The sequence below is a fragment of the Rhinoderma darwinii genome, chromosome 9 (assembly GCF_050947455.1).
Source record: "Rhinoderma darwinii isolate aRhiDar2 chromosome 9, aRhiDar2.hap1, whole genome shotgun sequence".
Taxonomy (NCBI): domain Eukaryota; kingdom Metazoa; phylum Chordata; class Amphibia; order Anura; family Rhinodermatidae; genus Rhinoderma; species Rhinoderma darwinii.
The window spans coordinates 93,621,754-93,630,379 of NC_134695.1; positions in this window are offsets into that span (position 1 = coordinate 93,621,754).

Genomic DNA, 8,626 nt, shown 5'->3' on the forward strand with positions numbered 1-8,626 from the left:
ATAGCCGAAACCTGTACCCCCCATTCTATTAAAGGGGACCTTTCACCAAAACTGACATTTTGTTTTAGTAAATACTTGTATTCCCCATGAAACAACAATTATTGTGAACCTTTTCCTATAACTCTGCATGGTGTTATTCCTCTGTTACACCTCCTGAATATTTATGAATTAGGGTATGTTCACACGGCTTATTTTCGGGCCACAAACGTTCCGAAAGACGGCTGAAAAATCGGAAGCAGAACGCCTGCAAACTTCTGCCCATTGATTTTAATGGGAAATACGGCGTACTGTTCCGACAGTGCATTTTTTTACGCCTCATTTTTAAAAAACGGCACGTAAAAAGACGCCCCCACGAAAAAGAATTGCATGTCACTTCTTGAGCCGTTTTTGGAGCCGTTTTTCATTGACTTAATAGAAAAACAGCCGCAAAAAACGCTAGTTAATTAAAAAACGGCTGAAAATCAGAGGCTGTTTTCCCTTGGAAACAGCTCCGTATTTTCAGACATTTTTTTTTAAGCGCGTGAACATATCCTTAGTTCACAACTGAACTGAGTGTTACCATTCCTCTTGTCAAAGGGGCGTGTTCCTACAGTCTCACTGTCAGCACTGATTGGACAATGTCAGACTGTGTAGGAACGCACCCCCAACTAGGAACACCCAGTTGTCAGTTTATTTATACATTTCTAGGAGGAATAACTGAGGAATAGCACAACAAAGACTTCTAAGAAAATACGTTCCAGCATTGTTATTTCATAAAGAATACAAGTATTTACTAAGACAGACATCTCAGGAGAGGTGACAGGTCCTCTTTAACTGGTTGCCGACAGAGGACGCGCGATGGAGAGCGGGGCAATGACTGTAATACACAGCCATGGCCCCGCTCTGACAGAGGGAGAGAAGAGAAACCTCTTCTCTCCGCCGTTAACCCCTTGAATGCCGCGATGAAAGCTGATCGCGGCGGTCAAGGAGAAGGGACTGCACTTTGATCGCGTCACAGAAGATAACGGTGACGCGATCAAAGCCCATAACTTGTATGGCCAGACAGCCCAGGGTCCATTGAAGGACCCCAGGGCTGTCTGAACATATTTCCTGTTGTTAGGGCATACTGAGGTGTGCCCCAACAACTGCCTGTGTACAATCAGTAACAGGCTAATGTACTGGCATATAGATCTATGCTAGTACATTGCAGTTACAAAATCAAAAATCCCTTTATGGGATTAAAAAAAAAGTTAAATGAATGTAAATAAATAAAAAGTAAAAAAAATACACAGAAACACTTTTTTTTATAATAAATAAACTTTTTAAAATATAAGTCCCAAAACATGAAATAATATACGCATATTTGGTATCACCACGACCCTAACAACCTGTACAACAAATGTATAACATTATTTATGATGATCGGTGTATGGTGTAAAAAAAAAATATTAAAACTGCAGCGGAACTGCTTTTTTTCGGCATTTTCGCCAAAATAAAAATGTATATAAATTAAACGATAATGTAATTGTACCAAAAAATGGTACCCACATAGAGTACAACTCGTCCCGCAAAAAAACAAAGTCTCATACAACTACGTCGTACAAAAAATAAAGAAGCTATGAGCGTCGGGATGCAAAGAGGGAAATATAAAAAAAGTGTTCTGTCCTCAAGGCCAAAATCGGCCTTGACCTTAAGGGGTTAAACCAAGCTTAGATTACCATGGAAACCTACAATATGTAAACATAATATTGCTGCAGTATGCGATGGAACATTTCATTTCATGCAAACGTTAAAGGGGTACTCTGTGACTTTAACATTGGTAGCCTATCCTTAGGATAGGCCATCCATGTTTAATTGGTGGGGGTCTGACCTCCAGGACAAGTGAATGGGGCAAGCTGCAGTACCAGGCACAGCCACTAGTACAGCCCCTTCATTGTGCCGAATTACCGAGGTCCCAAAAGATGGAACCCCACTAATCAATCAACGAAAACCCCTTTCAATGCCCACCAATAGATTTTTCACCTAAGAACAGTTGAGGAAAAGTGAAGTAATTGTCCATAGCAACCAGATTCCAGCTTTCATTTTATAGAGGCCTTTGAAAATTAAAAGCAGCAATCTAATTGGTTGCTATGGGCAACTGCTCCACTTTTCCCTTGCACTTTTTTTCGATAAATGTCCCCCAGTGTTTTCTTCTATAATAAACTCACATGAACAACAAATAATATTGTGAAGTTTTCATTACTAAATTGGTTGGTAAATTGTTCACAGTCCCTGCATAGGGCACGGCCTCCAGCCTCCCACCACATTCCTGCTGAATTCCGACTTTCGCCCATGACTGGTGGCATGAACAAGAGCCGCAGTGACCAGCTCAGTGAACTGTTTGTTTCGCTTCCTCCAAGGGATGATAAAACAGCGTCTCATTTATAATAAGTATAATGGTTCGTATATCGCAGATGGTAGATGTCATTTCAAAGAAACGTCCGTCATTGCGATATAAAGGAATGTGTCATCTGAAAATGATCTATTGTTAAACATATTTTTTTTAAGAATTTTTGGTGATTCCATTTTTTTTTTTTAGATGTAATAATCTACAGTAAAAAATAATCCTAAAATGTTTGCGTTTTTACTCTGGCCACTGAGCCTCACAATAGACTCACCCTTTGGGTCATTTCACATGTTGCGTAAATACAACAGATTTCTTTGCGGAAAATACAGTAGCAGCAAAGCGGATGAGGTAAAACAAATATCTCATCCACACGCGGCGTAAATAGTGAGATAAAACACTCAGAAATTGACCTGCGGTGCGGAATCTGCAGCATGTCAATTGTATTTGCGTAATCGAGGCTTATTTGTTGCGGTTTTACCAATTGAATTCAATGGGAGGTAAAACCTGCAACAAATAGCCGTTGTTGCGTTTTTTGCAGCGGGTTCGCAACGATTCCACCGCAAAAAAAGCGCAACTCAGCAGAAAAAAAATCTTATACTTACCCAGGAGTCTGTGTTTTTTCCTCCAGAGGCTGAAGCGGCGGTCACATGGGATGAAACGTCATCCCAAGAGGCTGGCCTGGATGACGTCAGAGGGCCAGGCTCCAGGGGACGAGGCTTCATCCCATGTGACCGCCGCTGCAGCCAATCACAGGCTGTAGCGGTCTCCTCTGGTGCAAGCCTCTTAATAAATTAGGCGCATCTCTGGCATAAATTATAGTAAATTTGTCAGGCCGCCTTTCGCATTTCCAAATTTTTTTTAGGACAAAAAACTGGCGATGAATCATAAATTCTCCCCTACTGCATTATTTTACATATGAAACGAACAACTTTAGCAGATAGGTGACCCTGCTGAATCCCCCCACTCCTTAAGAGCGAACTAGGGAAGATCCACCTTTGCAGCCAGTTACTTTTTTTTTATTGTCCCAATGATTTTAGAATTAAAAAATAAAGCAACTTTGCAAATAGTCCGAATTGAAAATTTATTGTCGTTTTGGGTATATAGCTACTATGCAGATCTATGTTTCCATGGTAACAGACTACAAACAAACCCTGTGTAATCTAACCATGTAGTCCCATACTTTTTGCTAACCTATAAAAAGTAAGTTAGTAAGAATTAAGGGAACAAACAAAAGAAAGATTATGACTGCAGGATCAGACTATAAGGTTTTGCTAGTAGTTTGTTACACCTCTTGCACACGACCAATATCGGGCCGTGAAAAAACGGTCTGTGTGTTGGCCGGATTTCCTGGCCCGACCATGGTACAGGTGAACGGGATTCCTGGCGTCATAGACATTTATGTCCGTGGGGAGGCCGAGACTCCTAGCATTAGAAATGTCCAGTGGCGAAACTACCGCTGTAGTGGCTGTATGGTGCTATCTATAGGGGGCGCTGTGTGGCGTAATCTACAGGGAGGCACTATCTACAAGGGGGGGCGGTTGTGTGATACCCAGGGGAGGGGGGGACCCAGTCAAAAGTTTGCTATGGGGCCCAGTCTTTCCTAGTTACGCCCCTGGAAATGTCTATGATTCCAGGAGTTCCTTTCATCTGTTCCGTGGTCGAAATGCGGCCGACACATGGACCGTTTTTTCACGGCTCGATCTCTGTCATGTGCAAGAGCTGTTGCCATGAAAACACACAGGAGCTGTAGACACAAAACGATAGGAGATTTTATTATTATTATTTGCAAAGTTGGTTCATTTTTTTTATTTTTAGATGCATTTGAACAACAAAGTGAAATATAATTGGTTGGTGGACCTTCCCTTTAAAAAAAACCAACAATTAAATGTTACCTTTCTATCATCCATTCAGGACTGGCCCTCTTGCTCCCTTTCTGGCACTGAAACAGAAGAATGGACAATATCTATCTCTGTATCAATAGTTGTGTTACCCGTGGAGATGTCAACTAAAGACTATGGCCAGCCTTGCAGCAGCTTGAACATATTGAGAGCAAATTGCTTAGCAAACCTCAGGACCAAATAAGGGACCCCCTGATAAATAATTACAATGGGAAACTCCAGAAATATATGAAACTAGAAAGGTCCTTTAGTCCCTAGGTACTCAACCTATCGTACGTATAAACCAGGGGTACACACATTTTATTGAGGCAGGTGCAATGAGGTTTTTGGAGAGGGGGAGCGAGCCCCGATTACCCATATCTTTTTACACTGTGATGATAACCTGTGCAGGACTCCCCTCACCAGAGGAATTACATTGTCAGCAAACAAGGGTGTAGAAATGGGCCCAAGGGTAATAGAAAATAGGGTGTGTGTGTGGGGGGGAAACAAAATACCAGGCCTTTCTGTCTCGTGGGGTAAAATCTGGCACCAGGGGGACATTTTGCTCTTTGCTATGGTGCACCCTGGCTTCCACGTATGCCAGCGGGTCTACACCTCGTCTTTAGGGGGTACTCGAACTGTCCTTAAAATGTGCAGCTCAATGTATGAGTGTAGCATTGGGGGTACTTTAATGTAACTATGGCACTAGATGGACATTTTGATCTTTGCTATGGTGCCCCCTGACTTCCATGTACGCCAATGTGTACACGCCACGTCTTTAGGGGGCACTTGTACTGTCCTTTTAATATGCAACTCAATACATGATCATAGTCTTGGGGGTACTTTAATGCAAATCTGGCACTAGAGGGACATTTTGTTCTTTGCTATGGTGCCCCCTGACTTCTATGAATCCAAATAGGTCTAAGCCACGTCTTTAGGGGGTACTCGCATTGTCCTTATAATGTCCAGCTCAATGTATGTTCGCAGCCTTGGGGGTACGTCAATGTAATTTATTTAACTAGGAGGTACTTGGATTAGACATGTCTGATCACACAAGCACTGACCTAGCTCTCACCTTAACATTTGATGCACGGGTGACCTACTTGTATTTATATTCGAAGGTAGTTGAGACATTACCACAAAAAGTCACAAGTAGCACGAAGCACCACAACAAAGATGCTAACAGGAAGCGAATAATGATGCCAACGTTTCCGAGTAAGATGGCAAATGTATTACTCTATCGACCAGACAAGAGGGCGGAAGCACGGACAGAAGGCGGCTACGTAAGGGACATCAGTTTGTAGATTATTCTAGAACTGGGTCTGGGAAGTGTGGATAATGCATATTCCTATAGGTCAGGGAAGAGCAAAAAAAACATAATAAAAAATAAACAAAAGCAGCAATATTTGTGTCATTAAACTGAGCAATGATCGCTCTGCTAACGCCACCACAAAGCGGAGGAGGAATCGCTCCAAGGAAAACATCTCTGCTGGTGCGGCTGGAAGGTTTGTGTCCTTTATGTTCCACCTCAGACTGGAAATGAATAGAGTAGGAAATATTCCATCAGAGCTTCATAACCGCCCCTGAGCACACGGAGGAGCTGGTCCGTCCGGCGTGTGTCACAGCATCGTCACAACTTATACAAAAGCGTTGTTGTTCGAAGACACAAGTCTAATTTTACCCAAAAAATTACAAGTGGTTTAAAACGTGCTAAATTGGAATGTGGCAAATCTGCATTATTAGGATGTGCCGGATAACTAAACGTTAGCGTCGTTGCCTTACGTGGACACCCATGGGTGGGGGAGGGGGGGAGGGTTAACTAGGAGGCACTGAAATCCTATGCTGCACATGGAAGACACATGTGGTTTAGGCTTCATGCACACAGATAAGACTGTACAGTGCCACATGGAGTCCCTGCAGCTCTGTGCCACGGGTACCTTTTTAATACAGCATGCCAATGGATGTAATCTGAAAGACAAAAAGTCTTTATATGACTCTTCATGAAATCGAAGCCATACGGAGGTACACTTTGGACCCATAGACTTCTATGGCTGCTCCATCATGGATCTGTACAACACAGATCCATAATACAGCGATGTGCACGGGTGTATGGGGAGGGGGGACAGGGGACAGGAGAGAGAGAGAGAGAGAGAGGGGGTTACATGCAGTTCTTTAACTTACTAATGTAGTTCCGAATGCAGAGACCAAGCTGACTTACGTGCGCTATATGGATGAGAGGCCGTGGGTTAGTTCTGTACATGTCCTAACCATAGAGATTGGACATCATTAAACAATCTCGGAACCCCCTGTAGATGTTTACCCCCAAAGAACCACATTAAGAGTCCAAAGCAGCAGCTATACAGATGCAGATATTCTAATGCTGCGTATATAACCACTGTAACCCTCCAATCACAATGCAGATAAAGGCAATAATGGTCTAAATTATAAGAAGTATCATTAGGCGATAGGATCAATAACCTACAGTTGATTTGGCTCTTCATGGATACACTGCTCTGTAACCTTAGCTGAACACAAGAGGAATTAAAGGGGATATTAAATAAAAGATGTCCGAAATTCCCCACGGAATTCATTCTCATCAAGGATTTAATCCTTTCCTGAGTCGCAGGATATAGAGAACTGTATCCTGGACGTATTAACCTTCTTGATACTTTGCATTAACGCTCGGAACCCTCCCACCCCCACGAAAAGAAAAAAGCGTTTATTTTATGCGGCGGTGTTCTGGTCCCAGATTATGGCAATAGTGCCCAGGTTCACCACTTCTCTTACCCATGCCCTTAGTAACTTGGCATATTAGTATTTGTTGGATTATAGTGTCTAGGGTTAAGAACGGTCGACATATCCGTTCTTTACGGGGGGACCCACCTCTAATAACCAAAAACTCCTTAATAGGGCATTCGAACATGAGTTTGCACAAAAATTTAAAGCGGCGGCTATACCCAAATACACCAGAAGTTAGTTTGTTAGGTCGGGGGTTGTTTTTTTTTTTCCCCTTCTGCTTTTTATATATTGCTTTGTGGTGGACATTTTTGTCAAGCGTCAGCAGGTACCGCTGCCATATTGGCCGTCACAGAAACGGACGCCAGATGTTCACTAGATACTGAGAAAGTGGCAGTCTGACATCCGTTGTTGAGAATCTTCTGTAAGGGCATGACCACACGTGGCGGATTATCCTCCGCAACTGTCCGCATCAATGCCGCACAGAATCTGCGTTGCAGATTCTGCTGCGGATCTGCACAAAATGTGCAGTAAATTGATGCGGACTAGCTGCTGCGGACTGCGGGAAAAGTGCTTCCCTTCTCCCTATTCAGTGCAGGATAGAGAGAAGGGACAGCACTTTCCCTAGTGAAAGTAAACGAATTTCATACTTACCGCCCGTTGTCTTGGTGACGCGTCCCTCTTTCGGCATCCAGCCCGACCTCCCTGGATGACGCGCCAGTCCATGTGACCGCTGCAGCCTGTGCTTGGCCTGTGATTGGCTGCAGCCGTCACTTAGACTGAAACGTCATCCTGGGAGGCCGGACTGGAGACAGAAGCAGGGAGTTCTCGGTAAGTATGAACTTATATTTTTTGACAGGTTGCTGTATATTGGGATCGGTAGTCACTATCCAGGGTGCAGAAACAGTTACTGCCGATCGCTTAACTCTTTCAGCACCCTGGACAGTGACTATTTACAGACGTCTCCTAGCAACGCTCCCGTCATTACGGGAGCCCCATTGACTTCCTCAGTCTGGCTGTAGACCTAGAAATACATAGGTCCAGCCAGAATGAAGAAATGTCATGGCAAAAAAGCAAGACGTATCCGCAGCACACATAACATGTGCATGACAGCTGCGGACTTCATTGCGGAACTTAGAATCTCCATTGAAGTCAATGGAGAAATTCCGCCATGAGTCCGCAACCAGTCCGCCACTGCTCCGCAACAGACAGAGCATGCTGCGGACACCAAATTCCGCTCCGCAGCCTATGGTCCGCAGCGGAATGTTACGCATCGTCTAAACGAACACTTCTAAATAGAAGTGGAAGTCAATGCAGAAACAGCTCCGCTGCGGATTAACGCTGCGGAGTGTCCGCAGCGGAATTTAAGTGAAATTCCGCCACGTGTGAACCCTAAAAGGCGGCAATATGGCATTAGTTTCAGGTGACTGTCGCTTGCAAAAAAGGCCGAAAAATGTTAATATCTCATATGGACGTGAAAAAGATGTGAAAAAACTTCCATCAGCTACTATTATTATTTATAATGGTTAAACAATGGAGCTGCACAGATCTACATTGTTTACGTGGAAGGACATGGTCCACATGGTTGGCAACAACTCTCAACTTTAGCTAAACAGGGTGGTCCTGGGCAGACGAGAAGACCACCCCT